The sequence below is a fragment of the Rhipicephalus sanguineus genome, chromosome 1 (assembly GCF_013339695.2).
Source record: "Rhipicephalus sanguineus isolate Rsan-2018 chromosome 1, BIME_Rsan_1.4, whole genome shotgun sequence".
Taxonomy (NCBI): Eukaryota; Metazoa; Arthropoda; class Arachnida; order Ixodida; family Ixodidae; genus Rhipicephalus; species Rhipicephalus sanguineus.
The window spans coordinates 317,614,710-317,635,019 of record NC_051176.1 but is presented as its reverse complement, the minus strand read 5'-3'; the positions used below and the strand labels follow the sequence as shown (position 1 = coordinate 317,635,019).

At 44.3% G+C, this 20,310-nt stretch overlaps 1 protein-coding gene across 1 annotated transcript in view; it reads left to right on the top strand.

The window, feature by feature from the left end:
- LOC119379464 (protein FAM184A) overlaps positions 1-20,310 on the top strand; it is a 628,470-nt gene that overhangs the window by 99,261 nt on the left and 508,899 nt on the right. The window lies entirely within an intron of this gene.

Genomic DNA, 20,310 nt, shown 5'->3' with positions numbered 1-20,310 from the left:
GACGCTATGCACGGAAAAGCCCTCTGCCAGTGTTTCTTAGGCTGTGCTGAAAATGCGACGCTATGCATAAAAAAAAAAACATTACACCATCTACCGCTAAAGGGGACCATGAGGCGATGCGAAGCCGGAGCACTTGCACGATCGCGTTCCGTTGGCGTTCGCTGGGCATGCTACCGACCTCGCGTCGTGGAACGCGAAGAGGAACACTACTTGCGTCGTGTCTTCCCTCTAGCCTGGCCGTTAACTCTCACAGGGTGTGCGGGGAACGCGGTCGACAGGCGCGCGAGAGACAGGCAGCGTAGGAGAGGAGAGAGAGGGGGAGGGGACGCGCATGCGCTGGCCCTCATCGCGGCGTTGCGCAGGAGAGAATTTCGGCATGTCGAACCCGCATTTCAGAGGAGCCAACCGAAGCAAGCGCTGGACTGAACGCGCGCAGCGCTCTACCACTTGGAGAGGAGACTAGAGGAGGAGAGTAGTGGATGCTAAGTGAGAGCAGAAGCGAGAACGCAGGCGAAGCGCAAGCAGGTGCTGGTAGAGAAGTGGAGAGAGTAAAGCCCCAACCACTGGCACGGGTGTGCACGCGTATGCACGCGCCTAGGCGTCAAATGCGCCTCTCGGCGTCGGTCGCGGAGGGCTGTACGCGTCCATACGCCTCGAGGCGCGCGGAGTCAAGACGACTTTGATATTTTCGCCTACGTCACCACGCGTACGGCGCGCCAACCAATCAGAGGCCGGCATGGGCCGGCGGCGCCAACCAGTCATAGGCCGCGATACCTCTGAGTGCTATGCCTAATGGCCACCGCTTCGAAGGCACCTCCGAGTGCAGGGCAAGCACGGAAACTACGGTCGCAAACGCTCCTGAGTGACCGCGTCGTCATCCAGTACGTCGACGACACGGCGAACGACCGCGAGTGCTACCAGTGGGACGCAGTTTCGTGCCGAGTTCGAGCGACGCCGACAAATCCAGCGAATGCTTCCCGGATGCCCTTGCCCCGGTTTTGAGTGCGATCGTCGACCCAGTGAAAACATCGTACCTACTACTGCGGCATGTCGCTGCTCCTTTGCTCTGATCTGTGTGTATCTGCGCTCGGAACGGGTGTAAACATGCTTCGGAGGTTTGAAGTCCTCAGCGTGAGCCCTCGCCTACCGCGAAGTCAATTCAGAGCGGTCTTGAGTGCGATTGTCGACCGAGTGTAAACATCGTACCAACTACTGCAGCATGTCGCTGCTCCTGTGCTCTGATCTGTGTGTATATGCGCTCGGACCGGGTGTAAACATGCTTCCGAGGTTTGAAGTTCTCAGCGTGAGCCCTCGCCTACCGCGAAGTCAATTCAGAGCGGTGTCGTCTGCATTCAGCGTAGGCCTCTACCGTCGAGTTCGTGTGAACCAGCTCATGTGAGGAAGTTTGGTTGAAGGAAATTGATGGTAGTTGTTTCCGTCGAAACATAGACACTATATATGACGCCAGAGACTTCGCGTGGCGCTTACGCAGGAGTTTTTAACCGCAGTATGTTTGTTTTCAACATCGCCATTCGCCTCATCATTGCCAAAAGCGAACATCGCACTTGCCAACGCATTTCGGTGATGTGACAACGTACATGAGGAGGATTTGCGGATTTTACGACGCTGAAACATTGGTTGACTTCGGCGCAAATCGTTTGCGTGTGTTGCCAAGCTAACAACAAGCGTGCGCTTGTTGGTAGCAGTGTGACGTGTTTTCGTGCCGGGTACCAGCGACGCCCACACATTAAGCTGTCAGCGGTCTCATTTACATTCATGTATAAAATAGACGCTCGAACGTGCGCTAGTGTGGTGATCCAAAAAGAAAGTTGCATGATTAAGTGCTGCTTGTGTTGCCTGCTATTTCACTTCTTGACTCTTGGTCTGCTTCTCTGCCGTGCAACTACACCTTAGCACATGCCCAGTTGCACATGCCTTGTTTTGCAGGTTGTCTATTCTGACACACATTCTCCCTTGTCTTTTCTGATACTCATAGACGGGAGAATGTGAACAGTGGCGCTTCTCCATCGTTTTACAGTTTACTTAGATATAACACATGTTTTGTTTACAGCTGGACAGCTAACTTGCTAAAAAGCTTGTAAGTGACAAGCACCTCCATTGAAATCTGAGGTGCACAATGACACATACTCCCTTGTCATTTCTGATACTCATAGACGGGAGAATGTGAACAGTGGCGCTTCTCTATCGTTTTACAGTTTACTTAAATATAACACATGTTTTGTTTACAGCTGGACAGCTAATTTGCTAAAAAGCTTGTAAGTGACAAGCACCTCCATTGAAATCTGAGGTGCACACTGACACGATAGTAAGAAGAGAAGAGCATGACATCACACGTATGTGCAGAAGGAATGAAAGTGCAATATTACTGTGCTGCTCTTTGTTTAGAAGGAATTCAAACGGTGCCTCACTGGAACCTCAGACACTTGTGAGTGAAATAAATATTTGATTGTTTCAAATGCCAAATCCTTGGATGTATTGCATGAACTATTTCATTTCTGTTCTGTTCTTTGTATATGCACAACTTAGACTATGCATGCACTTAAGCATAATTGAAATATGAAGACATTCATTCAGTTTATCTATGTTAGACAACTTGCCAAAGACTTATACAGTGCTCTGGTGCAATCCTATGAGCGATATCTGTTGTATCATGAAGTTTCAGGCACGATTTATTATGTTAGAGGGTATTTTGACTACTGATGACGTGCAAAGGCCTTCTACGCAGTGCTTGGTTCCAATCTTATGACTGATATCTTTCACATCATGAAGTTTCAGGCACGATTTATTATATTAGAGGGTATTTTGACTACTGAAGACGTCCAAAGGCCTTCTACACAGTGCTTGGTTCCAATCTTATGACCGATATCTGTCACATCATGAAGTTTCAGGCACGATTTATTATATTAGAGGGTATTTTGACTACTGAAGACGTCCAAAGGCCTTCTACAAGTGCTTGGTTCCAATCTTATGACCGATATCTGTCGCATCGTGAAGTTTCAGGCACGATTTATGATATTAGAGGGTATTTTGACTACTGACGACGTCCAAAGGCCTTCTACACAGTGCTTGGTTCCAATCTTATTACCGATATCTGTCGCATCATGAAGTTTCAGGCACGATTTATTCTATTAGAGGGTATTTTGACTACTGAAGACGTCCAAAGGCCTTCTACACAGTGCTTGGTTCCAATCTTATGACCGATATCTGTCGCATCGTGAAGTTTCAGGCACGATTTATTATATTAGAGGGTATTTTGACTACTGACGACGTCCAAAGGCCTTCTACACAGTGCTTGGTTGCTATCTTATTACCGATATCTGTCGCATCATGAAGTGCCAGGTGTGGTCTGATGCACTAGAGGATATTTAGACTACACACAACGTGCAAAAACAAGTGCTCGGTTCCAATCTTATGACCGATATCTGTCGCATCATGAAATGTCAGGTGTGGTTTGTTGCGTTAGAGGATATTTAGACTGCAGACAACGTCCAAAAGCCTTCTACACAGTGCACAGCTGCAATCACAATCTTAACATAACCCATTTTTTTGTGCACACTAACATGTTCAAATACAGTTTTTTCTGATATTTACGAACACTGGAATGATGTACCTGGTTCCGTTCGTGAAATGAATGTATCTGATTTTTGGAGGCACTTGTATGATATTAGTGTTCTATTTCTCTAATTTTTTACCCAGTTGCACTCAACAGGTGGCGATATCTGGTTTTGTTGAAGCAGGTATTGCGATATTACTGTATACATACTTTCCTTTTGTATTCATGTACACCACTCCTGCCGTAGCCTTGCATTGGGCTGCAATATTTGAAAATAAATAAATAAATAGACTGTTTAATTATGAACTCGATGCGTATTTTGTGGTGAACAGTGCATATTCATTTATTAGAAAACAAGGAAGTCAGGCCATACTTGCAGTGCTACAGTTTACCTGCATTTTGTTGCTAGACGGGACATAAGTAACTGTGAGATTCCAGTAATGTTGCTTTCTTGTTTCAATGCTACTGAAAAAAAATTTGAGTTAGTATGTATGCTTGCTCCAGGATTCGAACTTCTCAACGTTGGCCCATGTAATAAACTGTAACTCATATTAGGCAGCTAGAATATTAGTCACGGTGACACCCGTGGTACGCGGGAAAGCCGTGTTTTTGTTAATGTGAAAAGTATTAGTCGTTATGCGGCGAATTTTTAGGGCACCTCGTTTGGACTTTGCAGCAAACGTCTTTTTCTTTTTTTTTCGTAACTAAAGTACGTGCCAAGAAACGACGTCAAGCCCACCGACCGTGCGGGCGACGCCGCTCCCGTCCGCTTCTTGGAGCAGAACCATTTTCATGAACAGGATGATTATATTCGTGTTGGGCACTAATAGCATGTCCGTGAACAGGCGTCAACAAGGCGATCGCACAAGCGTTGGCGATCTCGCAAACATCGTTGGCTGTGTCCCGTGATGCAGACGTGAACTTAGCAGCGCACGTTCTAGGCTGTACATGGACAGTTTTAAACGAAAAGATCAAGCAATCCTGTGCCTCTGCCGAAAGCGAGCGTCGGCGCGGTCGACGCTTGTCAGTGGTTGCGCGCCCTTTTCCTCCACGGGGCGCGCCGCGACGCATTTGACGCGTAGGCGCGTGGAACGCGTGCCGGCGCTTGCCAGTGGTTGGTACTTAACGCGCAGCTGTTGGAGAGAGGAAGGAAGAGAGTCGCGCATGCGTAGTGTGAGTGCGGACTACTACGCCGCCTGTGGATTACCTCGCCGCGTTAAATACCTCCGAGCAAGAGATACTTCGCAACTAACAAGCCCTCTGCCGAGGATATGATGCTGCCACCTGGCAGTGGCCCTGGGGTCTGCACAAGCTCCTGTTTCCCGACGCCAACGGCTGATGGCGTCCATATCTCATGCAGCACCTCTTCTATTTTATCAATGTCAGCCGGATGCGGCTGATTCGACATAGAGGAGGCGCTGTCTGAGGCAAGGCAAAAGGCAAATGGCAAAAGACTATCGTCTTTCGACGACATTTGCAGCAAAGCACGCAGATAGGCGGCCAATTTTTAAACAAGAATACTTAGCAACTAGCTCAACTATCTGTTTCTTTTTCTCCATGGTTGAAGCTCATTATATCCCTCTCACTTTTGTCGAGAGTTGTGAAAGCTTCGTGACGCCAAAATGACGTTGCAGAAGAAAACCGAAACAGAGCTGCTGCTCGTCGAGCTCTGGCCAATCAGCGTCGGCTGAAATGGACACTCCGTTACATAGACACATCGAGGAGTGCTCCCCCGGTGATGTGATATACTTTATGTCCCGATTGCCCGTTCGCTTTACAAGAAAAGACTAATGGCGGCGCGCCGCAATTATTGCGCGGCGGCGGCGTCCGCGTCGTCACTCCCGTGACTTGGAGTGAGCAAAAACAGGTGGCGGCGCTGCGCGGCGCGGTGGCGCACAGGTGTAACGCGTCATAATCACAAAGCAGCAGCTCGACAAGGAGAAATGCGCAGCCAGGTTGCGTGGTGGAGTAAGCTTTGTCTTGCGATCAGGCGCTTGAAAAACCCGCAGGACCGTCGCTCGAGGCTGCGGGCGCTCACATTACATGAGTGTCGCTTCCACTGTGGGCGAGCTCCGCTGCGCGTGAAAACTACGCTCACAGGGCGAATGAGATAAGCAATTCATCACTGTGAAAATAATAATATTTGCTGTTTTACATTCCAAACCCACGATATGATTATGAGACACGCCGTAGTCGAGATAGAGTGCATTAGAACAGGGGAGTGCTCGGAGCGGCCGCAGCACCAATGTACAGAAAGTGAAGTCCAAACAGGGTCAATCCGCCTGTGGCACTGCGATCGGTAGTCTGCAATGTGTCGTCATTTAAGAGTCCCGCGCGGTTCCGCCAAAGTGGTGCAGGGGTAGAATGCCCGCTTCCCACTCAAAAGGCGCGGGTTCGAATCGCAGCTGTAAATCGTGGGTTTTTATTCTTGGGGTAACCTTTTATAGCTGTATTAGTTTTCCTTTGTTTCTTAAAACTAGCTTCTGTTGCTACGTATTGCTGCAAAAAGTAACGTAAAATGTGAAATCTCGTTTAGAGCCTCGTATTCGTAAAAGTCTTGGAGGCCATACTTTACGTTTTTGTTAAATCCCGTGCGGTGGCGCTGCAAATAACTACGCTCACTCTCAAATTTCTTTTTTACTTCATATTTCGCGCTACTTTTCGAAGCAACACGTAGCAACTGAAGCTAGTTTTAAGAAACAAAAGAAAACCATTACAGCTATAAAGGTGACGATAAGAATAAAAACTCACCATCTGCAGCTGCTATTCGAACCAGGGTCTTTTTAGTGGGAAGTGGACATTCTACCCCTCCACCACTTCGGCGGAGCCGCGCGAAACTGCTGTCACTGAAAAACATCTAATGGACTCGCTGATTCTTTGAGAAATCGTTGGAATGCCACTGGAGCCAACGTTTTGACAAGTGGACTTTTCTTCTTCAAGGCAATGCTGCTGCCCCGACGAAGACAAATCAGCTTGCCGAAGCATTTCCCCCAGCGGCATTCGATGTGAATGAGTCAAGTACGACGCGGCCTGCTCTGGGTTCAATGTTTGCTGAGTGTGTGCATATTTCTGTTCTGAATTAAAGCTGCTTTTGCAGACTGACACTTTCACACCACGTGTATGTCTGTTTTTTCGTACGAAACATGAGATTAAAAAAAGGATTTAAATTTTACTTGGGCTGATCGAGTTTTGTCTTTTGAGAAATCGGTCAGCTCTAGTTTGTCCACTTGGCAACACACGAGCAAAATAAAAAAAAATGGTAAACTAAGTTTAACGAATGGACGCGTCGACCGAGCGGACCTGCAAGATAGCACGAACATATTCCGCTTGCATGCGAAGTGGGAAAAAGGAGGGCTTCAGCGGCACCCATCCTCCTCTCGGTTTCGCGCCCTTTCCCTCTATTTGCTGACTTCATCAGTGACGCCATGAAAGAAATGTTTTGTCTCTAGTAGGATAGCCGCCAGTGGTGTGAAGTATAGGGAGTCTCCGGCCACTGCGTCAGTCTCGCGTTTGGTGTGCTTTGTTCCGTTGCAGCACTATAGTTGTTTCGTAATCGAAGAAAGGATTCATGGGAAGGTCCTTGTCGATTAAAGGCTACACCGACGCGCATAAATATATCTGGGACATGATGCCTGATACGGCGTCGCTTTACAGTCGTAAGTGAAACAACTGGCAAAACACGCAATTCGGTAAGCGGAACAAATCGCTCGTTTCGGTTACACATGTTTAGTTCCACTTAACTAAGCAAAAACTCAAAGAAAAGACAGCTACTGTTCCGGATAAAACTCGCGAATCGACCCGGATCCACAAAAAAAAACCCGCGCCTCTTATGGTTAATATATCTTGAAGAGTGTTTTATCTGGAACCTATGTGGAACAAGATTAAGAATGTAGCAATCGCTTGCCAGACAAAACGCCAAACATTCGAAATGGGCGTTCTGGAGTGTTTCGATGGCGCACTTAAAGATTGGGCCCGCGTAATAATTATTCGTCCTTCGCCTCAATATAGCAGCGACTGGTGTCACACGTCATGTTCACATACAGGTTGATGGTGCTCAGGGTTGATGAAGTGCAAGGCAAAAAAATGTGCGAGTTGGATATCTAAACTGCGAGACCAGCATGGCTGCACCGTTGGAACAATGCTTCATGAAGGCACAGTCTGACAGCAGTAAGAAGTTTCTGCAATTAACCTCAACTTGTTTTTGTAGTGAAATCAAGCAATGAAATTATTGCAAAAAAAAAAGCTTCAAACTATACAGCATGATGAGTTAGCAAGTACACAAGAAAACTAAAACGACAGCTGCTGCGGTATTCTGGGGCAAGCGTTTCATTTTGCGAAACTCGATACTGCATGCATGCGTTTTTGTAACCGCGCGCGGGGTTTGGCAGGCCTGCAAAAATGCTTTCCGCACGTCGCAGATGCGTCCAATGGAAATAAAACTTGTGGAGGCGAAACCATCATATCTCCTAAAGCAATCGCCCGTGAACAACGCAACCTAATAATGCCAAAACGACGACGTGATTACGAGGCACACTGTGGAATAATTTGGCATTGCTTGAGGTGCCGCTGCAGCTAAACACAGGGATATTCTCGATTTCCACCCGGGCCGTCGGAATGCTGCTACTGTGGTCAGGAATCACCCCCGATGTTAGCAGCGCGACACAACAGCACAATCTTATCCTCCCTTTCGAAGTGTGCCTGCACAATGGAGCGCGGGCAGCGTTGGCATTTACACTAAAAAAAATGTATAGCTTTTTGTCCTTTTACTAGGAACATTGTCGATGCTATTTTCGCCGTTCGTCTGAAGGTTGACACAAGCAAAAAGCGAACGCCAACAGTAGAACAATGTACGTAGCGAGCGAGCGTTATGTAGGCGCGCCACGGCGGGCGTCGCAGAGTCCGTGCCGTGACGTCATCCAGGCCTACCGCCAGGCGCCGCCACCGCAACTTGTCGGGGCTGCGTATATCCGAAACATATCCCCTAGGATGGCTGGGACCCATACTGCGCCGCTATTGGCTGGAGATGGTCACGTGACCTACGCGCGCTTCCGGTATTTTTTTTGTTTATGTTTGTTTTCAAGCAACACGGCACATGGCGGCGCCCATGTTCGCGTTTGTTTTGCGCTGAAGTGGTGCCTGCCGCCCGTAGAGATGACGCCGAAATGTTTGAGCCTTTCGCTGACAAGCGCTCATACGCGGTTCGTTTTACGATGGACGCAGTGGTGATCAACATTAATCCGGGAGGGAGCGTGTACACGACGTCGCCCCCTTTGGCGTGCTTTATAACGCGATCGTGTGTTATTTCTCGTGGGGTTTGTCCCTCATTTGCCACTGGATACCTAAGCATGTGGGTATTGATGACAATGAAGACGCCGATCACCTAGCTTCAAGTTGTGCCCACATCGAATGTGACTGCCAAGAAATTTCATGCCTGTTTGACAACGCTCGTCTGTTGATCCGCTGACATCTTCTGAAGCAGCACCCTGACCAGCGTGTAGCAAGCGGATTGTTCCCCGTATTCGTGGTCGTGGATTGCCTCGTCGTGACAGAGCCCTCTTATATAAGCTAGAAGTTGGCTCTGTATCATTGCGTGGGATATTATTCCGTCAAGAACCTGTAGACAGTCCGTCATGTGGGTCATGTGAGACACTAGAGCACAGTTTTTAGTGTCCCGCATTCGTTATGCAGCGAGCACTGCTTATTTGTGTTTATGTCTGTGTTATTTGTTTTTTTTTCTTCTTTCTTTCCCCCCTATCTTCATTTCCTCTGCTCCCCCTGCCTGTTCAAGGAGCAGGCAGGCGTTGTGCCCCTTTAGGTGGCAGTTGTCAGCCTGTACCCTCTCTGATTCCTCTGTGTCTTCGTGTTTTCTATGTATTAAAACCTAATAATAATAGTAATAATGATAATGATAACAATTGACACGACGCAAGAAACCCTATAACTTAATTTTGCTCACGTATGAGTGCATTCTTATTCAGCTATGGTGAAAAAAAAAGAGAAAGAAAAGACAGGAGGCACTTTGTGGATATTTGTTCATTCTTCACAACACGGCTCGATGCCGTTAAAATTAAATTTAGCACAATATAAATGTAAAAAAAAACGTGTTTCGGGAATTGCGTTTTCTAAATGATAAACTTCCAAGCTTCTGGTAAATGTACCTCATTTTGAAAAAGGCAGGAAGCGAAGCATACTCTTTTATGTGAACTAACGTAATGTTAATGGGTGCTCTGCTGCATTGAACTACTATTTCAACATGTAATGGGACATGTTATGTACATGTCAGCATGCAATGCATCCATCACAGTGAATCGGACATGCAGCACCAAGTAGTAATGTCAATTGATTGCCCATCAGGGCCCAAATATCGAAACCAAAAGAGGACATACATTGAAATGAAGGACGGTTAACAAACTTAACGACACGATCAGAAAAAAAAAACTGAGCACGAACAGAAGAAAGCAGAAGTCGATTCAAAAAATGATGTACTTGGAGAATATACCTATATTTTGCAAACTCTCAACGTGGTACATAATAGTAGGAACATGTTTACTGTAAGAACTATGCAAAGACAAAATATACAGCACCCCTAAAACTACCCCCTGCCCTCCAGTAATTATTCCAGTAAATGGATGCACATACCACTTGGATATGCAGTACAGAAATAACGACAGATGTAGTGAAATTGGAGCACAGACTCTTCTTTATTGATGTTATGTTCAAGGTTCATTAATGACATCAAAATAGCGCGCAAAATCCCATCCCATCCTTAAAAAGTGTTTGTTTTCCCTTTGTACTTGTCTAACAGAACAGTGCACTGTTTATTCTGATGTATACATCATTACCTGCCCAACAGCACATATATTTCTTAACGAGAAACCAAATGCCAGCTGGAACCTCTTCAACTTGTAAACCATGCTGCTATTTTCCTGTATATTATCATTTTACACTGACCAACTTTCCATTCAATTGTATATTGTGCCTAGTTTTTTATCAGGCTTGCTTATCTCATCAGTAAGTAGACTGCTAGTACAATACATTGTTTGCTAAGGCTCAATACTTCGTTAAAGATTTGCTGTTTTATTAGCAAAAGTATAATATATAGCAGGTTCTAGATGCAAGCAAAGTTATATGTGAAAGTGCTTCAGTGAACTATTAGCGACTCTTCATTCTAAAAAGACAGGGCGCGCAAACACGGACACAAGAAAGAAGTCAGGACACCACAAACGCCGTTTGTGCTTTGTGGTGTCATGACTTCTTTCTTGTGTCCGTGTTTGCACGCCCTGTCTTTTTAGAATGAATACGTGCCAACTAGCTCAGCTCTCTGTTATTCTAAAATACCGACTCTTGTTACAAAATAGGTGTCTGTTTTCAAAGTAGGTTACAAGTTAGATGGACGGTATAGTACTTTTGCTGGGAAAAATCGTGACCAATTTTGAATGAAATGGACAAGGATGGTTAACAGGTCAAGTAAGCTCCTAATTTATTAAATTATAAGACAGTTGGCATTATTTGGCACTAGTGTATTTAATAGACATATATATGAAAGGGGATTTGAAACAGGGCCGTAACTAAGGAGAAGTTGAGGGGGTTCTGACACCCCCCAAAATTTTTTCGTCCTTTAACTTTTCGTATGACACTAAAATACTTCCATGCCTTCACAGCGACCACCAGTTGCCAAAGTTAGCCGTTCTACAGACAAACACCCTCCGAAAAAAATTCTGGGGTACGGTCCTGGTTTGAAATATGCATTACTCATGTTACGCTTCCTAAAAGGCCCTTGTGTTTTTATTATGGATAACAAGGCGCTTTATAATTGTCATGACATGACAGGCGTGAAATACAGATTAAGAATGCTTCCAGATTTGATGCTTTTATGTTACTTATAATGAATTGGATGACATTATTTCAGGAGGAGACAAATCAGCATGAGCACTACAATAAGAGAGAAATAATAAAGGATAAATAAGAAAGGATGAAGTTTGTTCGTATTCATGTTAAAAGGCAGAACGTGCAAACACGGGCACGAGAGAGAAATCAAGACACCACAAACGCCGACTAACAACTGAAAGGACACACAGCGGCGGAAAAGAAAGCAGACACAAAAACTTGCCTGCGCATGCCCAGGCAAGAGGTGATACCTATCGATAACTGTTCAGGATTTTTATTTCTGCTTTATGCAAGTTAATGATGCATGCATCGATCTTGACATTGTCGAGAGTGTAAATGCACGACGAAATTCGATGAATGCGCAGTTTTCTACAGGCACAGGAATGAAGCAACACGTCTAATAGTTGAGGCATGGCATGTAAATAATAATGGTAGTGCATGCATGAGCCAGCCATCAGTTAATGCGCATAAAGAAATTAAATGCCTGAACGGTTATCTCTCACGTGTACCACTACGTGTGCGGACTGATAGGTATCACATCTTGCCTGGGCATGCGCAGATAAAATTCGTGTCTACTTTCTTTTCAGCCACTGTGCGCCTTTTCAGTTGTTAGTCGGTGACTGCAATGTCTTCTCTCGTGTGTCTATGTTTGCATGTCACGTCTTTTAACTATGAGCACTACCTTGTGGTAGAGGTTCTAATCTGCACATCTTCAGTTCGGTTCAAGCACTTTGTTATATCTGCATTGGTTCATTGCCAAAATACTGTTAAAGTCCTTTTTTCTCAAAAACCTTGCCATATGGAAGCATCTCTTATGAAACATTTGCAGGGAATTACAAGGAATCCATGACTTTCTACCTTTCTTAGGAGCCTTTACTATGTGAAATGTAAAGCATTATGCTTAGCATATTTTAATAAAGGAACAAAGCTCTCATAAGCCTAATTTGTATTTGTACTGCTAGATTCACATACAGAATGAATTTACTCAAGGAATCTTGTAACTAAGTTGTCCCATGTCTCATTCTAGATTGGACCACAGACACTACTTACTTTTCAGTGACTCTAAGGTCAGATAGTGTATTTTCAATTGCAGACCCATGTACTGTGTCCTTTCGTAAACTCTGTGCTCTTATTACAAAAGTATATCTCCTGTGGTTGCTAAATAGCTATGACATTTTCATGGGTGGGACCAGTCCATCTGGTAGTTAGTATCCTGGCTGTGAATAATGGTGGGTGTTGGGGAAGCAACATAAATTAAATGAGTCACAAAACAAATTAGACTTTGAAGAAATTTATTTGCTGTAAGCGCACGACAACTGCATTTATTCTAGTAGAGTGGAAAGTGTTGTGTTTGATCTCATCATTTATTGCAATAGTGGGAACAATGTCAGAAAATACTCGGGGGCCTTGGGGTCACATCACGGTATGTTCTGCAATATGGTGTTGAATGGAATTTCCAGTGCAGTCTTCTGGCTCTCTGCTGAAAGTAAAAATAGGAGCAAGACAAGGGCAATTTAAAAAAAATGTGTACAGCAGACTGCAGGGTCTTTCTATATTTTCCCAGTACCAAAAACTTTGTAAGGTCTTCCTCTTGAAACGTTTTTACACAAAAGCAAAATTATTTTTTCATGTCATTGCTGGAAGTAAGTCCTGTACCTACTGGTCCAAAAGAAACATGTTTATTTCCGAACTATTTTTATTCATAAGTAAACCCGCCCAAGCAAAGTGGCATGTGTCCTAACTTGCAGTTTCAAAAATTTCTTGAGGCAATGCTCACAGCAGGCATTACACTAGTGTTAAAAATAAATGCCAGACTATTTGTCGCTTAATCCAACTGTAAACACCTGTAAAATTACTTCTTCATGTTTTTATGTGTTCACTGTTACTGTGCAATATTTTCATACTCAACTAGTACACTACAATCACAAAGCAGCAGGTTAGAACCAACCGTGTAATGAGCTCAGAGTTGACAGCAAGAAGTGGACTATGAGTATTCAAGTGACGTCAACTACATCTAAGACCTTGAGAGCTCTCTATCAGTGCTGATTTCTGTTGGCCTGACAAAATGTTGAAGAGTGGTAAAAAAATTATCATGAAAAAAAATCACACAAGCACAAGTAGACTAAAGATATCAAGCCAAAAGGAAAACTGGTGAATGCAGAAAAAAATGCCAGGCCTGCATGGAACACGTGGTATTGTCACAGCATAAGCTGGAGAAGTGGCCTTCTATAGAGACCATAGTAAACTCTCACAAGGTGCCTACTGCAAGTACACTTACAAGGTACCGCCTACACCAATCGCCATCATTTAGCACAGTAACAAACTACCCACTATGCATCTGTAAGGTGCTCGCATAGCTGCACACTTTGTTGATGCTGTGACTGATGATAAGGATGAAGAATTATGGCTCAGCCCTTTTGCAATGAGTGGGAAGCTGTCTTGTGCAATTCTACTTTTGCGCCAAGCAATGTTGCATCTGTAAATGTGATTCCTCACCTAACATGATGCCCGGAAAGATTATTTTTGTGAAGAAGATTCAAGCACTTGCATGGCTACACGGCAGGATGCATGTCTATCATGTGGATTCCGGGTTTGATTCCAGCTCACACCCTGGGCCTTTTTTCTTACTAAGGATGACAGCTGCGATGGACCCTGGCGGCAGTGACAAACAATTTTGCCACTAAAACCGGCTGTTGTTGTGAGCTCATAACAGCTTACACTACAAAAGTATCTTTCTTTTGTGTTTAGTTATGACACAGCCGGAAATCATATGGCCCTACCAATGAAGAACAGCGCTGTGTGATACGAGTGTTCACATGTAGATCGAATGGTCGTACATCATTGAAGAAATGACTGGTAGTTTGGCTGTGCTTACCACACAATTTTGCGCAAGCACATTTTCTTGGACAAATTATTCATTTGCTTGCACCAAGTTAGGCACTGGGGCCATTGTTTTAATCATGTACTTGTGAGCAGCAATATGCCTCACAGTGCACGCTATGACCAACCCTCATGTACGTGTTGAAATTGATAACTTCCTCATGACAAAGACAGTTTTTAAGGGGCTTGCTGGATGATGTGGATAATCTGATGAGGCTCGACAGAATCAGAGCTGGCTGCTGTCTGTGCAATCGTGCACAATACAGGCACTGAACACTTTTTCCATGGCCCCCGATGGGCGCACGGCAATTTCAGTTCATCTCAGCTGGATACTGCATCCTCTCTTCAATTGGGACGCACTCTTTAAATTATAAAGTAGATGCAAGTTCTAACTTTTTGAAAACCTTGGGTGCGGAGCACTGCTTGGATGTTCCCTCGAGTCTCCCACCATCTTGAATCATGCCCTCTCAGCCCTCTCTCGATAGTCAAGAATACCACGGCTAGGCGGCACTTCTGCCTCACAAAAAGTATCGCAGAATTTCCCTTAGTGGTCGCACATGGCGCTCGATCTGCAATTTGTTTATGCGGTAACTTTGCGACTGGTTGTGCACAAGCTGTCTCTCCCACACTTTCTTGTTTCTCATGCTTTCACACTGAGCATGTACTATCCCAAGTCACTTGTATGTTGCGTTTCACTTCCTTTGCACTGTTCTGAACAGTACCGCTCGTGCTTTCCCTTACTGCTTGTGGCACTTGTGCAAGAGAGGCTTCCTTTTACCCTTGCTGTGCATCCGTTCTAACCTCGAGCTGCACTGCTTGTCTGCTGTGCCTAATGTTAAATCATCAATTAAAATGACACCAAGACTGTATACTGAACAAAAATAACCAGACCTTTGCAACATTGAGCTGAAGGTACACAACAAACATGAGCAAAAAAAAAAAAGATATGTCACATTGCTTAAAAATGTGCATGCATGTGAGACAGAAGCATTTATTAATGAAAGAGCTTGCATAGGCCAACTTATGCTAACACAAAGCGCCCCAGAAATGATGTTAAGCAGTGCTTGCAGTGACGTTAAGCAGTGAATTTGTAGGAGTACTGACACAAAAATTTTACATCTCGTTTTTTTTCTGTTGCAATATGTAGCTGAGTCACTTATCACGCCTGAAAACCTCATTTGCTTGAGCACATGATGGTTAATTATTTGGAGACAATTTTATAGCAACCAGTTGCGATTTCACCTTAAGAGAGCGCCGAGTAAGGCGAGACCCAGAGTGGTTTTTTATGCAAACATTGCTGCCTGTGTGAGCACACAAAACTGCATGCATACGAGCGCTAGTTTTGTGCGGATTGCTGACATTTCCACGGTTTTAGCACACCTGCTGCAGAGTACATGTTAAACCTTGCCATTTGAGAGGACCTCTTGCTGGGTGTGTCCCTGTCGGCACTTTTGAGTTGTTTTCTCTCGTTTTTTTTTAACGAATCAATGAAGACTATTGCTTGTAAAGGCTTTTTGTGTGTGTCATTTAAGCATTTCAGTTTATCTGTATAGTGCTACTGTGGGAATCCACGATGTTAGCACACCTGCCGCAAGTGCACAGTGATGAGGTGGAACCTGCTACATCTTGCTACATTTCAGCAGAATTCGCATCATTTTCATTAAGTGTAAGTGAAGACATTTTCGTGGTTTTCCGGCGAAAAAAAAAGATGGCAGTCACTTGAAATACATTTTACCGTTGTAATACATACTTAAGCTAGCATTGTATTGCACCAAAGTGAAATTTTTGCAGTTTTTCAGAGAGAGAGCAAAAGAAAGATGATGGTTGCTTGAAATACATACTTAAGTTACATTTCTGATCTTTAGTTCTCATTGTAGTAGACAGGCGACAGCTGTGTAGCAGAAAAAACCTCTTAAGGACAACAACTGCACACTTGGTAGAAAATTGTAATTGGATTTAGATGGTGGTAATCCACGCAGAAACTCCACATGTCATCTTTCTTTTTAGCAAGTATGACGGGCGATGCCCAAGGGCTTGATGAGGATTCCATAATGCCTTTGGCCAGCATTTCGTTCACTTCTTCTTGAATGACCTTGCTCTGCGGCAGATACACGATATTGTCAGCGGTGAATGGGAACAGCATCACCAGTGTTTATGCGGTGCTTTACAAGTGAAGTCAGGCCGAGTGGTTGATTGTTGATGTCAAATATGTCGTAGTAGGATGCCAAAAGGCGGCATAGGGCGGCTGATTGCTCAGGTTTGAGGTCTGGGGCGATCAAGGGGCGTAATGCCATGTCGAGGCATCTGGCATCCGGTGGGCGACAAGGAAGATCTGAGCACACGTTGGCTGCAAAAGTGGTGACGTGATCATCTGATAAGGATCGGAGTGTGGTGATTGAGATTCCTTGAGGTAGCACTTGCTTCACGAAGCTGAAACTGATAACGGTGACATATATCCGGTTAGCAGCTACGATTACGACAGAGTGTGGCACCGTGATGTCGTGCGCTAGAAGGACATCAGGAATAGGCGTGACGACGTAGTCACCGCCAAGCACAGGTGAAGTTGTTGCCAATTCAATGAATGTTGGGACTTTAGGCGGTATGTGGTTGAAGACTGTGGTACAAGGGTTGTGGAGTTTGGGGCGAGTATCTGGCTAAAGAGGAAGATCCAAGCAAACAGTACCAGCAGAACAGTTGATCATGACAGAATGCATCGATAGAAAGTTCAACCCTAAGATGAGGTCGTGAGAGCAATTGTTGAGCACCGTAAATAGACGGGATCGTGACGGCCGGCAATGCTTATTTAACCTGTACACATTCCAGTGACGGCAACAGTTTCACCATTGTTGACGTGTGCGGCTTTAGTTATAGCAGGCATGAGTACTTTTTTGAGTCGGCGACAGAGAGAGCACTCATTATGAACACCTGAGCTCCAGTATCGACTAATGCCGTCAAAGAAATACTGACAACATGCGCTTCTATTAGGTTCTTGTTCGTAGGGAATGTCAACGGAGGATTGGGATCAGTCGAAAATGATGCAGCACTACCTCCAGGAGCTGCATGATCTCGTTTTCCGTCCGAGATGATACTTAGTTGGTCAGCATAGAATAGCGGCGTGGTTGAGGTGACGGTGAACGAGCAATAGGGCGGCTGTTAGTCAAAGCAAAGTATACGTACGGCTGGGCGAACACCAACGAGGGTCTGCATATGTATAAATTGAGTTAATGGTGATGAGCAAGTAAATCGCAGCAATAATGTTCATACCTACCCGTCATTTGTGCTACAACTTTGCCCATTGTGACAACCTTGAGCAGCAAAGACATGCACACAGTGCTTGCCGCCATCTTATGCAACCTGGAAGGTTGTATGAGAGCTTGTTGTACTGACCCAGACCGCAATACTGGGAAGGGGGAGGTGGAAGCGGAAGTTGCTATGTATGACGAGGAAGCAGTGTAGAAATTTGGGCTAGTTGGTGAGCGTTAATCTTGGTTGAATTGACTGTTGGGGCAGGACACTAAGAAGGAAGTGAGACAAAGAAGCACAGACTTACAAGTTTTTGTGTGACTCCAGTCTTTTATGTGAGGACTGATTGTATTAACTACAGTAAGAAGTATGCACATGTGATTAGAACATGGCGTTCGAGTTCGGTAATTTAAAAAAAATTGATTTCGATTGCTATTTCTTCTGACTTCTAACGGATTTATGCAGGTCACTGAAGTTTTAATATCATACAATGAACAGAATTTCTAACCAATGTCAGCCCACTGAAGTGGGCGGCGGGATTTTGCTGGGATAGCACGATGAAATACAACCCTTGTATATCGGTGCCACTTCTTCGGCGAAAGTGCAAGTTAAGAAAACCTGTCTAAATAAAATGCGAAGCCTTTCATTCTAGCAAATTTCATGTTGCTCATTGTTTCAATTTACAATATACCAATTATTTATTAACTGCAAAAGAACCAAAAGCCTAACGAGTCTGGCCATAAAGTGCGACAGCGTGTACTTCTCCACGTAACTCGAATGCCTAGGCTGCATTGAAAGCACAGGCGTCATCACAAGGCTGGTTCTTTCTGATAGTAAACAGTATATGAGTGGAAAATTTATGCAACTTGAAGAATCAGGGAAAGCCATACTGATTAGCAAATGAGATGTGTATCACGAGGAAATGTCGGGTAGCCTGCATGATGTCATGGATATATAGAAATCTAGGGCTGTCAGCAGAAAGTTGAGACCGTGTGGGTTAATTTCACCTTTTGGGACATCATAGACAAGTATACATGCATGTGTGCATATATTTAGTTTGTTAAACATGGTAAACTACTCGTGTTTAGCGACTTAAAATGTGTGTTCGAAAATGCGTGACTGGCAACTGCTCCAAAAGGCTGCTTTCCTGCTCGAAAGTGAGGTTTTAGCTGCTCCAGAAGCTGCGCCAAATTGGTTACAATTGATCACATCCCTAAGTACACATTAGACCACGCCATTTGAAAGGACCTCGTGCTGGTCACGTCCCTGTTGGTAATTTCATTTTTAGTGACACGCAATAAAAGTGAATTATATGATACTGCAGATCCTGCCCAATCTTTTTGAAATTTTAGTCGCCAGCCTACTGATGGTTGACATAGATAGTAGGAATAGATAAACGGAACTAGGAGCAGATCAGAAACAATGCTTTCTAACAGTACAGAAGTGGCAAATCTGGGCCTTTCATCCAATGAAGGTCAGCGAATATCAGCACAAAACATGTTCATTCGCAGTAGTACCCATATTTCAAAGGATCTGCCTGCCGAGGTGTTTCAATGCCGAATTAGTTGTTTTTTCTTGAGTGCATTTAATTGTTCACGTTAATAGTTTTCGCGGCCTTCCTTACACTTGTCATGCAGTTTTTAATATGCAATAATTCTTTTCTGTTTGTTTTAAGTAGCTGTGTTTTTTTACTCCTTACTTGTCATACGCGAGGACATTAAGATGCTGTGTATGTGAATTTTTCAGATACAATCTTGTACAGTTTGCTGTGATTTCTCCTCTCATATCTTTTTTTTCTTGTTTCTGATCAACTAGGTGTGTAATAGCACTCTTTGCTTGCTTTTTGATAAACTAGCTATGCCATTTAACATTTACTCTGTTGTGTGCAGTGCCGAGTGCTGTCACATGCAGCAGTAAGGTTCCGTACACAACAATTTCTCGTAAGTATTCTCATGTTGTTTCATTTATTCTTGCATTGTTTTATATTCACTCCTGCCCAAGACCGGCAGTACGTACGAGATAACTAAGAAAACAAACAAACAAATAAATCAATAAATAAATCAGATTTTCAGGTTCAAGTCTGTGCTTACCAAGCTGTATCGTATGACTAGTGCTACCTCCAAGGCAAGACTGATGTTCAAGAACATTTTCTTGGGGGAGTTTATGCTTGCTGAACAACACGATACCATGCAGAAAATCACTAGGAGAAAGATTAAGACTAACTCTAAGCTGCAGACAGACCATAAAGAAAGCTACATCGGGTGGACCATGCATTTGCATCAACCAGACGAGGGAACACACTATTTAAGAAAAGGGTAAGAGCACGTGTGTTTCTGTGAATGGCTTTCTGGTGCAATTTTATGGCATCTCTGCAAGGTGTTAGAACACACAGTTTGTTCCAAAATTTAACACCTCTTCACATATTGTGGTGTTCTAATGCTGCTTCAAGTAAAAGATCTTCAGCCTTGTCGTCTAACATAGTATTTTAAATAGGGTTCCGGAAGTGTCATTTCAATGTGGTCATGACATTATGTCTTGGATAATATGCACTGCGAAGTACTCTTCTCTCATAGTCATTTCTTTCAAAACATGTCACAGTCTAGGAAAGCTTCCTGCAGTTAATACTTGTTTGTGGGCTAGTTGGTTTTCAAGCACAGCGAAATGATAAACGGCGCGAAATGGCACAGAAAGAAGGAGACAGACATGTGCACTGACTCACAAATGAT